The sequence below is a fragment of the Saccopteryx bilineata genome, chromosome 1 (genome assembly GCF_036850765.1).
Source record: "Saccopteryx bilineata isolate mSacBil1 chromosome 1, mSacBil1_pri_phased_curated, whole genome shotgun sequence".
Lineage (NCBI taxonomy): Eukaryota > Metazoa > Chordata > Mammalia > Chiroptera > Emballonuridae > Saccopteryx > Saccopteryx bilineata.
The window spans coordinates 355,311,612-355,332,115 of record NC_089490.1 but is presented as its reverse complement, the minus strand read 5'-3'; the positions used below and the strand labels follow the sequence as shown (position 1 = coordinate 355,332,115).

At 44.2% G+C, this 20,504-nt stretch overlaps 1 protein-coding gene across 2 annotated transcripts in view; it reads left to right on the top strand.

The window, feature by feature from the left end:
• The window catches only part of DENND2B (DENN domain containing 2B), a 180,070-nt gene that overhangs the window by 19,157 nt on the left and 140,409 nt on the right, over positions 1-20,504 (top strand). Inside the window, exon 1 of one of the 2 annotated variants that reach the window (XM_066250902.1) lies at positions 7,801-7,818. The exons of the other annotated variant lie outside the window; for it this stretch is intronic. The gene's annotated coding sequence lies outside the window, so the exon portion shown is untranslated. Of the gene's footprint in view, positions 1-7,800; positions 7,819-20,504 lie in introns of those variants that run through there. 2 annotated transcript variants of the gene reach the window in all.

The following is a 20,504-nucleotide window of genomic DNA, read 5'->3' as shown; positions in this document are numbered from 1 at the left end:
AGCCAATCTCCCAGGCTGCTCCCGAGAGTGGGCTTTCTAAAAGACAGTTTAATCTTCCTACGATTTTCCTTTTTATGAGGAATAACACAGTAAACTGCACAAATATTAGGCATGTAAGGATTTCAGCATTTGTATTCACCCGTGTAACCACCACTCAGATCAAGGTCTATAGAACATTTCCAGCCCCGCAGAAGGTCGCCTTATGTTTCTTCCGCAGTCCTGTCCCTGACCTTCGGTTACCTTCTGTTTTGCCTTTTCTTGATCTTCATATAAGTGAATCACAAAAGCTCTCTATTGAATTTTCTTTCACCGGATAAGTGCACACTTACTTGACATTCAAAAATCTTTGTCATCTGGCGTTTGCTTCAAGCCCTCCACACTTAGCCTGCTGAACCTGCATGCAGTTTACCAATACAATAAATAGGTTCTCTCCTGCCCCCCCCCACCCCCATTTTTTTTGCACTTGATATTCTCTTGGCCTTCTGACTGCATTGCCTGGCAAAGTCATCCTTCAGGACTCAGCTCTGGCTGAATCAGGCCCTTCTTGAACACTGGAGGCATGATCATTATAGATGGTTCTTATTTAAGTGTTTCTCTCCTTTTCTCATTATGTTTAAGAGACTATGGATGGGGCATTTGCTCCTTAATTGACTTTTACACAAGAAATTCATGTTCTTACTAGAAAAATTAGAAAATAGAAACAAACCAAAAAAATCTCTCACAAGCCTATTTTACAGAGATGACCAAATTTTACATACATACTAAAATGTATATCAACGCTGTAAAACAAATGTACAGTCACAAACTAAATATTTATCTACTTTCTTATTTATATTGAATTTTTACCCCTTTTTGCTATTATAAAAACACTGTGATGAACTTTTTTATGCCTGTATTTTAGTGTAGTTCTATGATTGTTTTGGAGTATACATTTGTAGAAGTAAAATGGATACTTGGAAAATATGAACATTTTCAAGGGCTTTTGGTGAGGTTGGCCAAATTGCCCTCCAGCAAGTCTTTAACCTGCATACACTTCCACAAGGGTGAGTGAGTGCCTGATTTTAATCATCCTTGCTAAACTAAAATTAAAAATAATATTTGCAAATCTGCTAAGATAAAAATGGTATTGTAGTCCTGGCCAGATAGCTCAGTTGGTTAGAGCATTGTCCCGACGTGCTAAGTTCTATCCCTGGTCAGGGCACATACAAGAATCAACCAATTTATAAATGCATAAATAAATGGAACAAGAAATTGATGCTTTTTTTTCTTCCTTTCTCTCTCTAAAATTCAATACATAAAAAAATATTTTAAAATGGTATTGCATTGTTGTTTTAATTTGCGTTAATTTTATTGCCACTGAGATTGTGAGACAGACTCTCACATGTGCCCCGACCAGGATTAACCTGGCAACCCCCATCTGGGACTGATGCTCGAATCAACCAAGCTATTTTTAGTGCCTGAGGCTGATGCTCAGACTAACTAAGCTATCCTCAGCACCTGGGGCCAATGCTCAAACCAGTCAAGCCACTGATTGCAAGAGGGGAAGAGGGAGATAAGGGAGAGAGGGAAGCAGAGAGAAGCAGATGGTCACTTCTTCTGTGTGCCCTTACTGGAAAATGAACCTGGGACGTCCATATACCGGGCCAAAGCTCTGTCCACTGAACCGCTTGGTCAGGGCCTTCTCATATGTTTAATGCCACTTAATTTATATTTCTCTTGATTTACGTGTTCCTATATTTTCATATTTTATTTTTACTGATTTCACCAATTTTTAAAATATTAACTCATGATATATATACTACCTATATTTCTCTCAGTTTGTCATTTATCTTTTTACTTTATTGTTTTCTGCATATAAACATTTTTAATAATTTAATGTAGTGAAATTTGTTAGCCTTAAACAATTTCTTTAAACCTGTGGTGTTATTCTTAGAACACTCTTCCCTGAGCAAGATTAAAATAAATACCCATTATGTAGTCAACTACCTCTTTTATGATGTCATTGTTTTACTTAAACCTGTACTCAATCTGGAATTTATTGTTATAAAGTAAAAATAATAATGATAATAGCTAACATTTTTGAGTGCATGTTTGTTATTATGCTACTCTAATGCTTTCAATGAACCTGTGACGTAGGCACTGTTATTTTCTTTGTTAATTGACTTGTATTCATTGATTTAGCATAAACGTTACGCTTTTACTATTTCTTTTGCATCCTGTCTTGCATAGTCATTATGAGGGTCTGTTTCATATTCTTGAGAATCAATATCCGTCATTCTGTAAATTTTATTTATTTATTGAGTTTTTACTGTGAGGAAAACATTCCATTACTGGGATTAGCTTTGTTCTTCTTTTCTACCATAAGTTATTTTTGACTGCTGATATCTTTTTTCTGTTTATTCATTCTTCTGCATGTACTTGTTGAGCCTCCTTTCGTGGGATATGGTTTGAACCTGACAGATGTACCATGTGGGCATGTTCCTGGAGAGGCTGGTTGGTGTTATGGCCTCAGCGTAGGGGAGCCCCTGAGTGATGGGTTGGGCAATTTCACTGAGTGCTGAGCAAATGCACAGCCCTAAGTTAGAGACCATAAAGAACCCAAGAAAACTTTCCATGTGTCTAGGGAATCTTTAATTATGTGAAAGAGGTAGATGTTTGAGATAAGGCCCAGGAGACAGTGTATTGAAACTGTAAGCAGGTAGGTATCCTGCGTGGTAAAAGCATTGAGGGCTGATCCTGTGGGATAAGAAAATTACAGATTTATAAGACTAGGAAGTCACAGATCCTGCCCACAGTCAAGAGCTAAAGGTTAATACGAAAACATAAGTGGATTCACGAAGCAGGTTAGAAGTCATTGGCAAGCATCTGACATAATAAGGGTTTAAGCTATGAGAACTTACTAAAGAGCAGAAGAGTTTGAGCAGGTTGTGTAGGGTGAATAGGGGCATCATCTTGTTAGAGGGTTGGCAGGATTTGACTTGGTGAAGAGCAAGGGGGACTTTAACTGGGAAGAATATTCTGAGGCACAAAGGTAGGAAAATGTGGTGTAAAACTAGGTTCATTTGCTCCCATCTGTTGGCTCCATCCCTCTCACCAAGTTGCAAAGTCTTGGCTCGCTCCTCCTTTTGTCTCTTCCTCACAGTGGTGAGTGGGGCCTTCCAAAGAGCGGGGCTCTGCCTAGTGGCCAGATTGCAGTCTGGGTGCTGCTGTGGTGCTGGCTGCACTGCCCTCCACTTGCCTTTTTCCAAGGACAGAGCCCTGTCCTCTGGGGCCAGCAGCTTGTGGAGAAGTCTTCTTTCTACTATCACCAACCTCTTAAGTACAGGATTCCTTCATACTATATGGGTCCAGGCTACCTACCACCTCAGCATAGAAACTTCCTACTTTCTCCAGATTTAGGCTTCCATGTTCAGTTCTGTAAATGTTCATAGCAAACCTATTACCCTTTGGTTCTCTGGGCACTTCCTAGTCTGTGTTGCTCAATGGGCGATAGACTCCCATGCTGGGGTCTAGAAACCATCGTGCAGAATGGGGAATGATGTCATGAGGACTGTATAGACAGGATATAGGAGCCAAGGCTGGGATTATAGGTGTGGGTCCTGATTTTGGGGGGACCCAGTTCATTCCCTCAGGGGAACCATGTAGTACGGTTTCTGTTTATGGGTGTTCCATGATTTATTTAATCAGACCTTTATTGAAGTACATTTTGATTATTTTCAGTCTCTTTCTGTTAAAATATAACAAAAATTGTCCATGAATAAATACAATTTAATATTAATTTTTAATTTTGATAATGTTACCATTTAGGTGAGGGGCACAGTAAGCCATTGGTCTTTAGACTGGGATGATTTTCGGATCCTTGACTTCCATGTACCATCTGTCTGTGAATACAGTTGTACTCTATCACTCTTTCTCTTTAAAAAAAAAAATTTTTTTTAAGCCTTTATTCATTTTTAGAGAGGGAGGAGGAAGAGAGAGAGAGGGAAGGGGGGAGGAGCAGAAAGCATCAACTCCCATATGTGCCTTGACCTGGCAAACCCAGGGTTTCGAACTGGTGACCTCAGCGTTCCAGGTCAACTCTTTGTCTACTGTGTCACCACAGGTCAGGCCAGTCACTCTTTCTCAGTCACTCTTCTTCCACTTTACAAAAAGAGGCATAGCCGCAACTCATCCCAAACCTTGCTACTTCTGGGCCTGGTGTGCGAAAACTTCCAGGTTAACAAACAAAGGAACAATTAGAAATATTAAGAAAATGAATGACTCTGAGAAACAAATCTTTTTCCAAATCAGATGGTTTCTATTTTTGCTTTCAATAAAGTTGAAAATGTTTCTAGTTGGTAGATAACTAAAAATAATTTTTGATGATAAATTACTGTGTAATTTTGGTGTGTACCTCAGAATAAGTGCAGAGACTGATATTGCTAAAACAAAATTTCTTTCATGTCTATCTAGTTATTTATGTGAACAAAATTTCTTGGTGCTTGCAACTATGAAAATGGAAAATTTATGCATTTACAATAAAATTTTACTTACTACATTTAGTAATAGAAAATTTAATATAATGATGTTTTAATGAATTTCATATTAATAATAAAATAAAGATAATGAAAGCAATACAAAAGAAAAAAATTTTAACATTTAGAGCTTATAGGAAAATTAAAAAAACTTTTTGTGTAGATACATGTATGTATATATATATATATTTAATAGTTATATTGCAGAGAGGTATCATAGGTTGATCAATAAAAATTTTCAAATGTGAATATTAGGATAAAATTCTGAGGTGGAAGTATAAAGGAAATTAAAGGTAGAAGGATAAAAAGGAATGGTATAAAATTTTATGTTTTTTAAAATGAATGATGTCTTGCCCTGGCCAGATAGGTCGGATGGTTACAGTGTTTGTTGTCCCAGTGCACGGAAGTTGCCAGTTCGATTCCCTAGTCAGGGCACAGACAGGAACAGATTGATGTATTTTTCCCTCTCTCTTTCTCTCTCTCTCTCTCCCTCTCTCTTTCTCTCTCTCTCTCTCTCTCTCTCTCTGTCTCTCTCCCTCTCCCTTTCTCTCTCACCAATTTCAATAAATAATTTTAAAAAATGGATGTCTTTTAAATCACTATGCTATTTAGATTTTATTGAATTTATTTGGATTTATTTAAGAGAATAATGTGGTAGTTTTCATTTAAAATGTCAATATTCATCCTGGTTGGTTGGCTTAGTGGATAAGAGCATTGGGCCAGCATGTGGACCTCCTGGGTTTGATCCCCAGTCAGGCACACATGAGAAGCGACCATCTACAGTGTGTCCGTAAAGTCATGGTGCACTTTTGACCAGTCACAGGAAAGCAACAAAAGACGATAGAAATGTGAAATCTGCACCAAATAAAAGGAAAACACCAGTTTCATACCTATTCAGTGCAGTTCGATGTGGGCTCACGCACAGATTTTTTAGGGCTCCTTAGGTAGCTATCCCGTATAGCCTCTACAGACTCGTCACTGACTGATAGCCTACCAGAACGGGGTTTCTCCACCAAACTGCCGGTTTCCTTCAACTGCTTATCCCATCGAATAATATTATTCCTATGTGGTGGCGCTTCATTATAAACGCGCCAATATTCACATTGCACTTTGGTCACAGATTCAAATTTAGCGAGCCACAGAACACACTGAACTTTCCTCTGTACCGTCCACATCTCGACTGGCATGGCCATGGGCTGCCCCGCTGTATACACAGTATTATGTCATCATCTGCGCATGCGCACATGCTGCCACATCATCCTACAGAAACTGGGAGGGTTTTCCTTTTATTTGGTGCAGATTTCACATTTCTATTGTCTTTTGTAGCTTTCCTGTGACCAGTCAAAAGTGCACCATGACTTTATGGCCACACTGTACTTCTCTTCTCCTCCCAACCCCCTTCTCTCTCTCTCTTCCCCTCTTGCAGCCAGTGGTTTGATTGGTTTGAGCATCGGCTCCAGACAGGGGTTGCTGGGTGGATCCTGGTTGGGGCGCATGTGGGAGTCTATCTCCCCTCCTCTCACTTAATAAAAAAGGTCAATATTTACAAAATGCCAATATTTATAATATGCCATAAAGTGTATCTCTACTGCTGTTCATGATACAATAATTTAAATGTTAACTTAAGCATATGAGAGGAATACTTGTTTTGTAATTTTCTATAGGGCACTTACGATAAACAAACATCTACAAGGAAATACAATTCCAGTGCTCGACTGGAAGAAAGGGAAGACTGACAAGGGAAAGATGCACAGGAAGCGCCAGGGCCAGGGAAAGCAACCGGAGGAGGTGCTGTGAGAGCCGACTCTTGAGGGACTGATGGAGTTGACCGAGCGAAGTAGAGGTGGAAAGACATTCCAGGAAGAGGGGACAGTATATGCAAAGGGCCTAGAAGTAGAAAAGAACACGAGAAGTTTGGGGGAGACAGCAGGAGTTGCATGAACAGGATGGCCCAGAAAGGGGAGGTGATGGTGGTAGATGGCTGTGAGGGTTCTCTGGCCAAGGGCCAGGCATGAGATAGGAGAGCCATCCATCATGGTGCCCCCTTCCCAGTGATGGTTTCCATGTTAATAATCTCGGGACCTTCCTACAAATGTAGAGATTCTACTTACATTCTACTAGGGGCGAATAATGAGGCCTGGGAAGGGTCTATTCCTCTTACAGGTTTTGTACTTTAAGAGCAGTGGCCAGACTGAGGTTAGTGCTTGAGTCCAGGGGGTTCTTTCCACACATTGGCCACATGCTTGGTTGAGGCCCACAGCTTTTCATTGAAAAGGGTGTTTGCAACTTAGAAACCAAAGTTTTAGATCCTTGAGTCAATAAAAGATATTTTCCCTTCTCTGATTTGTGCATTTGTTTAAGTGAAAAGCTTTTATAATCCTGGCCTGAGGTGGAATAGCGGATAAAGCGTCAACCTGGGATGCTGAGGTCGCCATTTCAAAACCCAGGGCTTGCCTGACCAGGCGGTGGCACAGTAGATAGAGCGTTGGACTGGGATGTGGAAGGACCCAGGTTCGAGACCCCGAGGTCGCCAGCTTGAGTGCGGGCTCATCTGGCTTGAGCAAAAGCTCATCAGCTTGGACCCAAGGTCACTGGCTCAAGCAAGGGGTTACTCAGTCTGCTGAAGGCCAGCAGTCAAGGCACATATGAGAAAGCAATCAATGAACAACTAAGGTATTGCAACGTGCAACGAAAAACTAATGATTGATACTTCTCATCTCTCCGTTCCTGTCTGTCTGTCCCTGTCTATCCCTCTCTCTGACTCTCTCTCTGTCTCTGTTAAAAAAAAAAAAAATCCCAGGGCTTGCTCAGTCAAGGCACATACGGAAAGCAACTACTACAAGTTGATGAGTTGATGCTTCCCACTCCCCCCCTCTAAAAACTGATAAATAAAAATAAATCTTAAAAAGCTTTTACAAAATTTTGCCAATTAAATCAAACTTAACATGTATATTTACTAAATCACCCTGCTATAAAGAATTCAACCGTAGGAAACTAATGTGGTCCCAGAAAAGGCAGCATGTAGGGTTATTCTTCTGGTCCGTCTGGTACTGGGAGTTCTCTGCTTTCATGGTAGGTAGACAGGCTTCTGTGATAGGGATCAAAATAGGAGTGCTGGAAAATAAGATGATATAGTCCTGAAAAATTAATTGCTTTTTTTTTTTTTTTTTTTTTTGCCTATTTGGAACATTGGTTCAGCAAAGTGAGATAGAGCCGTGCTTCGGTGTTTGCACAGAACAGTTTGAACGAACGCCAAAAGGAAACCATCAAGGGCTGACTCGATACCACACAGAAACACGAGTTGGTGAGATGAGTGGTTTTTCCACATTTTAATATTTTCCAGGATGACACTGACATCCTTGCCCTTAGAGAACCCGGAGCCACTTAATAATTCATTTTTGCAGGCTCTTGAGGGGGCGAATTGGGAGATTTATACCATTGAAGAGCTATCCCGGGCCTTTCCTAGGGGAGGCTGGGAAGGAACTGAAGACAGCCATGGGAATGTGGCAGGTGAGGCAAGGTAAGGAGAGCCTCATGACCGATTTCTTGTGGGAGAATGCTGTATTTGGTTTTGTAATTTCCAAAAAAGTTTGAGAAAAGCCTAGCTCTTGGGGGACAACAGTAGAGAATGTTGTCAGGGAAATACTGAGTCAGTCCGGGAGACCTACTGTGTGCCTCTCACTGCTTTCATAAATCTTACTGATTGTCTCACAGAGGAGGGAATCATGACTCAGAGAAGTTATGTGACTTGTCCGAGAATCCATTTTGAACCCAGGTTCATTGGATTCCAAAGCCCTTCCCACTGCATTGTGATGCCTTCTTGGGCTGAAATCCTGGAAAATGAGTGATTTTCTGGATTGGATTAGGGAACTCGTGGTGTCCAGCTAACTGTTCTGAAAAACTCCAAGTATGCTTTATTTGGGGGCGTTCAGGGAGAGGATGAGTGCTGGCTAGGAGAGAGGAATCGAGGGAGAAGGCACTAGTTGCTCTTCAGGCTGTCTCTGTTTAGTGGAAAGGGACCTTGTGCTGTGGTATCTCACCCTCGGCAATGGTGCTTTGGAGGAAGTGACTCCCGAATTCATTTTCTGCCAGCTATTCCTGCGGAGGAGAAAAGCCTTGCACGCTCTAGGGATATGGGGTTTCACACAACTCAGTTTTGGTTTGTTTGTTTTCTGAGACTATATGATTCCCAGATTTTAAAAGTTTTTGCAAGGAAAGAGACTAAAACGAAACAAAAACTCCAAGCTATTATCATCTTCACATCATGTCAGAGAGGAAATGAGAAAACCAGATTAACGTACATTAAAAACAAACAAAAAAGTAAATAGAATCATAGGACAGCTCTTTCCAAGAAAGTACCTTATACTCGTCTGTGACGCAATGAGATGAGATTTAAAATATTTAAAAGTCAAGGAAAAGGACAACATAAAATGTACTGATGTATTTGTCAGTTTGGGAATTTTTATATGATGGTGCAGCCTTAGGGGAAGCTGGATTGTTCAGCTTGTTTCATACTTTATTTTTTCAATCACAGTTACGCTTGACAGGTATGTTGATGGAAACAGTATCAACAATCTCTGTAATTGACTCAGTGTGGGACGTTGCAGTGAATGGAGAGGAGGAGAGTCGGAACAGGTCCTGGGCTTTTATTTCTGCAGCCAGGCTGAGAAGAAAGCAGAAGTAGCAGCTCTGGTGTCTGGCTTATGAAGGCTCCAGGAGGGGCGCCCCAAGGACCTTCTGTGGCAGAGTCATACACGGGTAGGGATGAGAACTGCACAAGACCCATTCTACCCAATATGGAACAGGTAGAAATTTATTTGAGAGGGATGCTGTAGATGGTAAAAAAATAATAACAACTTTATCATGGCCTGGCCCAGTGTTTAAGAGAACCATCTTCCAAAGGAATTATCCTGTTTGGTTCTCCAAAATAATCCAAAGGCAAAGATACAGACAAAGGCCCATTGTTTTCTCCAGGGCAGCTGTTTATTGCATTGGTGCTCAGGAGGGGTGTGGGAAGCCATCAGGACTGTGGCCTAGGTGCTCAGATTTGGGGGTGGTCCTCCTGTCTGGTTATTTTCTTGAGTCTATTTTGTGGGGACTTTGGGCAAACTGTGTTTTTCTCCAAGCAGCAAAGTCTTAGCTTCACTTTTCACTTGGTCTTGGAGCCATGGGTTTTTTTTTTTTTAATTTATTAAATTTGCTGTGGGGTTTTTATGAATGCTCAGTGCCTGGGAACAGGAAAAAAAAAAAGCCTAGAAGTAGCTTGGGAATTTCCCAACTCTTTTAGCTTGCCTCTCTTGTCCAGGGAACACCTACCTTCTGCATTTCCAGGGCCATTCTGGGGAAATGTGTGTTTTGGCCTCTCTGGAGAAGGGCACATTAGCTTCCATAGCCTGTATACATTAGTTTGGTCCTTTCTGCCTTTGATTACGAATGTACTTTTGGGTGGGGGTTTCCCTGCTTCCATGGAGGTCACTTCTTCCTTTTGTCTGTGTTTGCAAGTTTACTACCTGGGGAAGAGCTGCCTTTTTCTTTTTCTTTACTTTTAAACAATCTCCTCGGCTTCACTTCTTGTCTCTTTGCTTAGTGAGGGGATCAGTTCACAAACAGGAAGCACTTCATCTGTCTCTTAAAATTCCCTTTTGCTGAAGTCTGTGACTGTTCGACTTCTTCCCATCTGCCTGTCACTGCCTGGTTGTCAGTGGTCTCCCCTAAGACAAGGAACAGTCTTCCAAGCCCAGAGGCGGGACTGCCTAGCGGTGCTTCTGAAGCTGCAGTGTCCATGCTGGGTTTCCTCCTCCTTTGGATTGTGTGTTCTGGCTGCTTGAGGAGAAAGCAAGCCCCCTGAGGTTAAGAGCTCCACGTTCTTCCTTTCCCTTTTCTCCCAGTCTGTAGTAAGTATGGCATGGGAGAGGAGAGGTGGGCACTGTTGGGGAGGGTGACCCGCTGTGGCTGACTTTGCTGGCGAGGTTATATCACCCTCCTTCACAGTGTCAGCCTGCCCACCCAGAGCACAGGCACAGCCCCAGCCCGCTCGGAGGCTGACGTCACTGGGTGCTAAGACCATGACTTGCTGTACGTACAAGAGAAAACCCTTTTGCCTCTTGGCCTGTCTCAGACCTCTTTGTTCTTCTTGTTCATTTGAACAGTTGTGATGTCAGAGCCTCTGATTCAGTTGAGTGACCCTCTCTGTCCTTTGAAGTCTTTTCTTTCTTAAAGGTCACAGGAAAGGTGACTTTTCTTTGGTGGCAATAAGTTTTCCACTCTCTCTATAGCTCTCATACTCTTTGGAAGGTTTCTCTCTGGGATGATTCAGGTGGGATTTTTTAAATTAGATCAGTAGACCTGGTTGTGTACAGTGACTTCTTCCGTTCCCCCCAGCCTTCCTCCAGCCAATTGAGCTTGGTGCTTTGACTCCTTTTGGAAGACCCTGCCTAGTTCAGGTCCCCTGGATTCCCTTTCTGTTGCTCTGCTCCGTGGTGGCGGTTCTCGGCCTCCACGCGTCTGCCCTCTCCTTGATTTCCCAGGCATTCCCATCTCACACTCACTTGATATTTTAATATGCTTTCTTCTGGCTTCTGTTTGGTCAGCTCTCAGATGACAGTCTATTCACATTCACATGTAGATCTACAATTCTCTTTTTAAATGTCAACAATTAAACAATCTGATTCCTTTGCCGCTAGCTTGTCCTCAGTTTGAGACTGTCGCTTTCCTCTTCGGTCTCCCATCTGCTGGCCTTTGCAGGGGTCTTCTCTTCGGCCTCCCTGAGCGCTGTGCCTGCCTCACTCCTGCAGTCCTTTCCTCCGGCGTAGATCACAGATGAAGTATTTACTTAGTCTCTGCCAAACATTCTGGCTATGTTGTTTTGCTTAAGAAGACATGCAGATAAACTGTTTTGATTCTTGGTCTTGGTGCTTTGGGGCAGATGTTTCTTCTATAACAGAGGGAGTGTGGTCAGTTGGAGAGTGCTAGACTAGAGTTTGGAGAATTGGATTCTAATCCCTGCTGCACTACTAATTTGTGGTGTGATCTTGCGCAAGGCACATGTCTATGTCTCAATTTCCTTTTGTCAAAAGAACCTTATGATAAAGAAGATAGGAATCTGTGGATAGGAGATGGGAACCCAGAGAGTAAGCCTGGGGAACTGAGGAGAGTGTGGATAGATTAGAGGCAGAGAACCATTACCGTGAGTATCATTAGTAGAACCAGAAGGATATTCAAATCCATCTACAGATAAAATGAATATATATATATGATCACTTTGAAAAAGTACAAAATGTTATAAGATAGTGGAAATTCTCTGACAAGGATGACTTCAGGAGATAACTGTTTTGTCCATCCTTGGGCTCGCTCTGGGTCCACACCTGTTTGCTGTCACCCTCGGGATATGGGAGGCTTGATCTTCTGTGGCTTCAGTTCCAGAACTCTGCCTCCCACCTTCCACCTCCTTCATAAACCAAGAAATATTTGAAACTCAGCCAAGATCTTCACCTGGCTTTGATTTCCTCATCATGTGGAAAATGGTCCTTGGAAGCTGCAGTTTCCAGAAACCTTAACTGTTTGCTAACATGTCCAACCTCTGCGTTTGTTGATCGCTCCTTCTGTGCGTGGCTGTGTTCCAAGTCTTGTGCCCTGAAGGTGGTATGATTTGGTTCCAGCAAGGAAGGGTGGAGTATTTGGGGGATTCTGTCACCAGGAAGTATGAAATAAAAGTAGACAAAAGGACTGAGGGATACCCCCTTGGTGTTCATGACAGGCAGTTCTTTGAAGAAGAGACACAGTGGTTTAATGTCTGCCTATGTAAACCATAATCCCCACACGCAGGTGTGGGCAAAAGTTGGTCTGCAGTTGTTCATGTGGAAAAAGACATGCAGGTTGTGATTATTACAATAGCTTTTTTAACTCAAAAGAATGTCACAGTGGCATAGTGTGACTCACAACTGTAAACCTACTTTTACCCACCCCTGGATACATACTCACATAGGCAGAACTATATCTCTTTCTTTTTTTTTTTTTTTTTTTTTCCATTTTTCTGAAGCTGGAAACAGGGAGAGACAGTCAGACAGACTCCCGCATGCGCCCGACCGGGATCCACCCGGCACGCCCACCATGGGGCGACGCTCTGCCCACCAGGGGGCGATGCTCTGCCCCTCCGGGGCGTCGCCATGTTGCGACCAGAGCTACTCTAGCGCCTGAGGCAGCGGCCACAGAGCCATCCCCAGCGCCCGGGCCATCTTTGCTCCAATGGAGCCTTGGCTGCGGGAGGGGAAGAGAGAGACAGAGAGGGAAAGCATGGCGGAGGGGTGGAGAAGCAAATGGGCGCTTCTCCTGTGTGCCCTGGCCGGGAATCGAACCCGGGTCCTCCGCACGCTAGGCCGACGCTCTACCACTGAGCCAACCGGCCAGGGCCTCTTTCTTTTTTTTAAAAAAATGAATTTTTTGTGTTGACACTGGTTACGAAATGATACAGGTTTCAGGTGCACAATTCTACAACACATCTCTGTTACTTTAATGTGTGTTCACGCCTCTAAGTCAAGTAAATCTCCGTTCTTTACCCTTTAATCACCACTGGTTGTCCATGTCCATGAGTTTTCTCTCTCTTTTTTTTCCAGAGCTGTATTTCTCCCTTATCCTTCTCTGTCCCCTCTGAAATGATCCTAGGATTTAATCAAATCTTGCCTAGTTTATACTTTTCCTTCCCAGGTAAAGATTTGCATTGGTTTCCAACAAGGCAGAATGAGTACAGTGGTTGGCAAACCGTGGCTCGCGAGCCACATGCAGCTCTTTGGCCCCTTGAGCGTGGCTCTTCCACAAAATACCACGTGCAGGCGCTACCTCGATAAGGAATGTACCTACCTATATAGTTTAAGTTCAAAAAATTTGGCTCTCAAAAAGATATATCAATTGTTGTACTGTTGATATTTGGCTCTGTTGACTGAGTTTGTCGACCACTGGGTTAGATGAAGACAGTCTCCAATGTCTTTTGCTGCCCTGTCATCAGAAGAAACTTTTCTAAGTGAGTGCAGAGGGATACCCATTTCTGCAGGGTTAGTGATAAGGACCTGCACCCACTATTGTTGTGCCCAACCCAGGAAGGCTCTCGGGCTGCTGACACTTACCAGAGAAAGTCATGGAACTGAGCAGAACATTTCTGGGGAGGAGAGTTGTGTAATTGACTCTGTGTACTTTCAGCTGGGCCTTCTTTGCTGTTCTGCAATACTTTTATTTATTGCTCTGTCCCTGTGACATAAAGCACAGTGCTCATTCTCTGGTTTTGTACCTATAAGCCCCAATTCCACCCTGATTCTGCATGGAGACATAGGACTCTGGGGTGGTTCCTTTTCTTTAGATAGCTGGGTGTTCTCCGCTTCATTCAGCTCCATGAGAACAGGCAGCAAGCCTTTCCCGTAGGCTCTGGGGACGTGTTCATTGAGAATGCCAGCATCATCTGGGCAAAATAACGGCTTGACCTGGGGCTTGATAAGACTTGGAAGGTCAGGTCTGGCTCTTTGGTCCTTTTCCCCCTCTGGTTTTGTCTTAAACCCAGTTTCCCGAGGCAGAGGCCCTATTAGTAGCTGTCAGGCAACGCATGCCGTGTCCTCCCGGCCACTCCAGTCCTGGGGATCACAAACTCGCGGGTTTCCATTTCTCTTACAATTTTGGCTCATACAGTTGCCCCTCGGGTAGGTGTTCTTCAAGTCCTACTCACATCCTCTTTAACCCTCTTCTGCCATTCTCTTTTTCTCCTGTCTATTGTGCTCAGTCACCTTAGGAAACACCTTCCTTGTCCCCCTCTGTCTTGTGGAGTAAAAGCTAACCCTAAGCATAACTGATAGGCATGACACCAAGAAGCCATCAGAAAGGACAGTCAGACATTTGGGAGTGAAACGAGGTGGTGCGAAGAGTCAGTGCTCTCAGTCCTGTCCCTGTGAGTGCCTCTTAGAATCCCCAAAACACACCCACCTTTTAGTTAACCTGTCCTTCTTCCAGGCTCACAATTTTGGGATTCATAAAAATTATTTAGTTTTATTCCCTTATGTTTTGTTTTATTGCTGGCATTTACAGTTTTGTTTGTTTTTGTATCTTTATTATATATAAACAGTGTTTTGGCCATGCTATTCAGTAATGGATATCTGGGTATCCAAACTAAAATGCCTAATATTATTTCTCTGGGAATATGTCTTCAACTGATAAAAGAGAGTATCAACGGATAAAGGAGAGTTTAATGAAAACAGTCTTCGCCCTCTGTCTCCTGCTGGTGATGTTGTGAAGAAGGGACAGACTCTGTCCCTGTCATAGGGAGAGGAGGGGGAGTGCTCCCAGGAGGGCGCGGGGCCAGATGGGAAGAACGCTGTCCTTTTGTCCGGGTCTCTAAGTGGGTGGTAGTAAGGTGAGGTGCTTGTGTGTGCCACGCCGCTGGCCTGCCTAAGCTCTTTTCTTTTTTCTCCCCTGCTGTGTGTTGCATCGGGGGAAATACTTGAGCTTAAAGCCTGAAGAAGTTCTCCCACTTTGAAAATCATGATCTAATTATGACCAGACCACATTGTTTAAACATGTTGTTTTGTGGAGTTAATTGAATCATCCCCTCCTATTTTTGAGTAGGAAATAATACATTCTTGTTGTGGTGCCATATCAGGTCTTAAGTGGAAAGCTCCTGGTTTGAAGCCGTGTACATTTCCGGTGGGACAGTCTGCTGCCAGTTTATGAAAAGTGAAGATGTCCCCGTGCTCTGTGTGAAACCTGCCGCATCTCCTTGTAGGAGGAACAATTCAGGAAAATGGAACTTTTTTTTGGGGGGGGGGATAAAATTCCAAGCTCTACTTCTTCCAAGTGACTGAGAATTTCCTGTTAGAGTGGGACGGCTTATCCATATGATTTTGCCTGGGGATAGTGTGTATCTCATAGTTCCAAAGAAGTATGCCCATACCTGATCACCTCTTTGTCCTTCCTATGGTGCCCAGAGATGATGGTTTGAGTTCACCTTTGGTCTCATCTCTGAAAAAAACAAAACAAAACAAAACAAAACCCAGCATGCATTTTGATCAAGGCTTGGGAATAAAATCTGTGGCCACAGGGCAGGGTAAAACTAATGGTTCTTGTAAATAGCAAACCTCTCACCTTTCCTTCATCGGTATTAGGCTGTAAGTAACTGAACTCACTAGCTATAGACGCTTATTGTGCAATTTTGAGGTGAGGATGGGCAAAATCCCAGGGGCTTGGAGGCAGACATGTGGCTACCAGAGAGATGACATCAGCTAGTTTACTGGTGCCGTGGAGGAACGGGAGATTCCAGGTGCTCAGCCTCCTTCCTGCCTGTGGGGCTGTCTGAAGCCACCCCCAGTCCTATTGGCAGCCAGAGACTGCCTGGGAAAAGCCTACATCTAATTCTTGCCTCCTGCTGTCCCCACAGGGACCAGAAATTGGAAGGGGTCTTGCAGCTCTGGCTGTGGGAACAAAGCTTTGAGGAACGAGCAGACATGTGTGTCTCTGAGTCTATGTGTGTATTTTTTAATACTAACAAACTGGGAGTTGGATATGAGATGGAAGGGGAAGTGTTGTCCGGGTTTTTTGGAATCTGGATTAGGAGTTGTCCTTTTCTTGGAAGGGAAAGCAGTTTATGATTTAACTCATTTTTAATTAAAATTAGTTAATTATTTTCTTCTGATACTCTTAGTGTGGGCACCTAATATACAACAGGAAAGCATTCCTGATAACCTCCTTTCTATGTTCTGTCCCTTCCCCCATGCTTGTCCTAGAGCAGAGCCTCACAAAGCCGTGCTAGGTGACAGATTGGAGAAATCACGCCTGCAGGGAAGATCTTCCCCTCTCCTCAGCCTTGCCTCATGGCCAGGATTCTGGAAACAGTGGTAGGGCTTCTTGGGAAGCCTACTCTCAGTAGGAGAGGGATAAAAGCTTCTGGCCGCTGAAACACGTCAGAGAATAGAGCCGTGAGGTGTTAGAGAGCCACAAAGCCCCTCTGCTCGTAGCTTTGTTCTCCTGTCAGATGTTGGGAACTCCTCTGATTTTGCCTTCCTCTCTCAAGATGAGGGGAGAAAACGAAGCCTCTTTGTGGAAAACCACCAGCAAAAAGCTGATCCTCAGCTTCTACTTATGCCAAGAGGTTCAGACATCCCCATCCCAGGCCCGCCCTGGGTTTCTTTGGGGCCGTCAATAGTTTAGGGTTTCCAAAGACTCTTGCTCACATTCAAGTGTAGCCACTGATTCCTTGAAGCCATATGGGGCCAGCCCAGGCTTGTTCTATCAGGGCGTCTTCCCACCATTGTGCTTTTCTCTTCGCTTGGGCTTTTACCTCAAGGTCTCTGAGCTGTCAAAGTCCCTCTTCTGAGAACCTGGTTTGTCCCCTCCTGGGCCCAGGAAGCTGTGGTAAGCTTTTGGTTTCCTTCTCAGCTGGGCACTTCTGGGAAGCTGTCTGCATTCCTTTCTGCCCAACTCTGCCTCTGCGGCTCTGTGGGGTGCGGTTGCTTCAGGCCTGTGTGACAGGAATGCTGAAGCAGTTTCCCTGACCCAGTGGAGCCTCTGGCGATAACCAGGAGTTTGAAGGTGGAATTGCCCTTTCTTGCAATCCTGGAACCAGGAGGTAGCTTTCACATGCGCTGTGGTGTGGGGTTGCTTCTTCTTCACAATTTCTCCAACTTGCTTCCCGGTCTCTTCGCTGCTCTGAAAGAGAGGGGCGAGGAGGAAGAGTCATATTGTGATCTTTGTTGGCATTGCAGATGGGTGCTGAAGATGCCGGTTGTGAGGAAGGAGCTTAGAGGCAGGTGAGAGAATCTGTCTCCTGGTTGCCGATGACTGGTGTCTTCCCAGGCTGGGTAGGTTACAGCCTAATGGTTTATGTTGGCATCCCCTGGCCTTTGAAGGCAGGAGCCACCTTTTCCTAATTTAAAACCTTCTAGAGAGGGCAGCATCATCAGCTCCTGTAAGGAAGAAATGGCCTAAGAGGACATTATAAAGAATGAACATGCCGGGCAGAAGATGAGCCTGAGAGGAAGACTCCTTGCTCTAGATACTACCCAAGTGTGCGTGCGTTTGTGTGTGTGTGTGTGTGTGAGAGAGAGAGAGAGAGAGAGCGCGCGCTGGAAGTGGAGGCTGGGAGTAAACACTTCTAATGACTGAATAAGAGGAGTACATCTGGAGAGGGAGTGGGGGGCTGTCTGTGGAGGGCATGGAAGCTGGGGATTTCTGCAGAGATGTGCTCCAGAGTGGCGAGAGGCCAGACGCAGTGGGGAAATGGTCTGGACATGTCTGCTTGTGCTTGCACTGCTGTGTACCTTGGGTATGATGGCCACGTTGTCTTCCTCTGGGAGTAGGGCTGGTCCCACGACAGCCCACCCCACTCTTGAGCAACATGGGTTTGAGCTGCCTGGTCTGCTTATATGTGGATTTCCCCCCACACAAAATACCATACTTGTATTTTCTCTCTCTTATGATTTTCTTCGTAGCATTTTCTTTTCTCTAGCTTTCTGTCCTCTAACTTTATTTTAAAACTACAGTATATAATATGTGTAACATACAAAGTATGTGCTAGTCAACTCTTTATGCATTGGTAATCTGGTATGGCTATTAGTAGTTAAGTTTTGGGGGAATCGGAAATCATACACAGATTTTTGACTGTGCAGGGGCCAGGAACCCCTAACTGCTGCGTTGTGCACAGGTCAACTGTATCTATGTGATTCTTGCCTGTCAGGCCCGGGCCTCGAGTGTTCTGGGACAGAGAGAGGCACTGGGTCTGACAGTGGTCTGACCAGCCAGAGTCCCCACCTGCCAGTTTGCTAGCTTCTTAAGGATGAGAAGCATCCTTGCAGCTGCCCGTCCTCACTGGTGTGGCTTGTAGAGGTGTCTGTGCCCTGCCTCTTTAGGGCTTGAAAACAGATGTGGCTTAATTTGAAGCAGACCTACCTCAAGGGCACAAATCTGAAATGTATATTACACAATTACTGCTAGTCTTGGCTTCTCTTCCCTCTGCGCCTTTCTTTCCTTTATCTTCCCATCACAGGCAGGCATTGTGAGCGGCAGCTGCTATCACACAGCCTGATCAGGACGTTAAGAATGGAGCTAAATATAACTGTCTGCGTATGCTGCTCTGATGTGCTCAGGCGCATCCTTAGAGAAGAGGTTGATTTGAATCTGTGATAGAGAGGGCATTTCCACCCCTGAGTGAGTGAGAGCAGGGAGGAGAAGGGGGAAGGTACGTCAGGGGTTGCCAGGGTATTGATTTCACCGCTTCCATATGCCCCGTTTCTCCTGGCAGCCCCAACATATCCTCCTGTCAAGGGCAGGAGAGAAAACTGAGATGTTGCTTTTCAGCCATGTAGCAGGCAGCAGGTACTTGCTGTATTTTTCAGCTTAAGCAACATTATGATTCAAACATTGTATAAAGCTTCTTTTCTGACCAAGCGGATTTATAATCTATTGGGAGAGACACAATTTGTTAAAGAATTAAAGAATATTGAAGTTCTTAACTGTGTTTGATCACTGACTGAATATGTTTGTAGTTCAGAAATAAAAGTTGTATCGTAAAACTGTAGGAAAATATTCTTGGGGGAGGCAGGATCTGTTCTGGTCTTGGAAAATTAGACCGACCTTATATAAGCAGAGGCAGGGTGGGAAGGGGTCTGGATGTGGGAAACAGCAGGAACATAGAACGTGGCCCTCCCGGGGCCTGCCTCCATAGATGGTCTGCCTCCGGTATGCTGGGTCTGGCAGAGCAGAGCTGGAAGTTTGAACGTGGAAGTTCTCTGCCTTGGTGCAGAGGAGATGGGGGGCGATGCAGTGAACGTGAAGGTGGTGGAAATTACTCTTGTAGGAGTAAGTAGGATAATTTTGGAGAGGACAAAGGCTGGCAGTAAGGTGACCTGCTAAAGAGTACAGAATGTCAGCAACAGTAAAAGAGAGGAAGGGAATGGATCCTAGAGAATATTCACAAGTGGAGTAGGTAGGACCCAGACATGGGATGTTAAGAATGAAGCTTCAGAAGATGCCAGAATTTCTGCCCTGTGAGAGTGTGCTTATGAAGTGCTCTGTACTTTATATTCAGTAAATATCTCGGAGTTGTCTGAGCTCTTAAAATTCATCTAGTCTGGCTTCATTTTCCAGATGGGGAAATTAGAGCCAGAAAGGGGAAGGTAGTATTCCCAACACAAATAGCTATTTAGTGGTAGAGCGGGACCTCCAATCCTGGCCCTCTGTCCTCCTAGGGGAATTTAAAGACAAGAGTAGCATGGTGGGAGGTGTGTGGGTCAGAGAAAAGTGCTGTCCAGTGGGGTGACATTAGGTGATTACCAGTCTGTCTGAGCAAATTAAGCTTATTCAAAAGAATTCAGATCAGATCAGTGGTTTTATTACTAAGAATTTTCTTTCTCCTTTCCTTCTCTCTCTCTCTCTCTTTTTTTTTTTTTTTTTTTTTTTTTTTTACAGAGACAGAGAGAGAGTCAGAGAGAGGGCTAGATAGGGACAGAAGCATCAATCATTAGTTTTTTGTTGCAACACCTTAGTTGTTCATTGATTGCTTTCTAATATGTGCCTTGACCGCGGGCCTTCAGCAGACCGAGGAACCCCTTGCTCAAGCCAGCAACCTTGGGTCCAAGCTGGTGAGCTTTTTGCTCAAACCAGATGAGCCCACGCTCAAGCTGGCGACCTCGGGGTCTCGAACCTGGGTCCTCTGCATCCCAGTCTGACGCTCTATTCACTGCGCCACCACCTGGTCAGGCCCTTCGTTCCTTCCTTCCTCCCTTCCTCCCTTCCTCCCTTCTTCTGTCCCTCCCTTCCTTTTCTTTCCTTCCCTCCCTCCCTCCCTCCCTTCCTTCCCTCCCTCCCTTCCCTCCCTCCTTTCTTTTTTTTTTCTTTTCTTCTTTTCTTTTTTTCTTTCCACTAGGCAAGGAAGATGCACTCTTTGGTTTCCTCTAGTTCTGAGATTTTTAAGAATATAGACATATAATGTATATGACAAGTATTGAATTGGGTTTCCGGGAG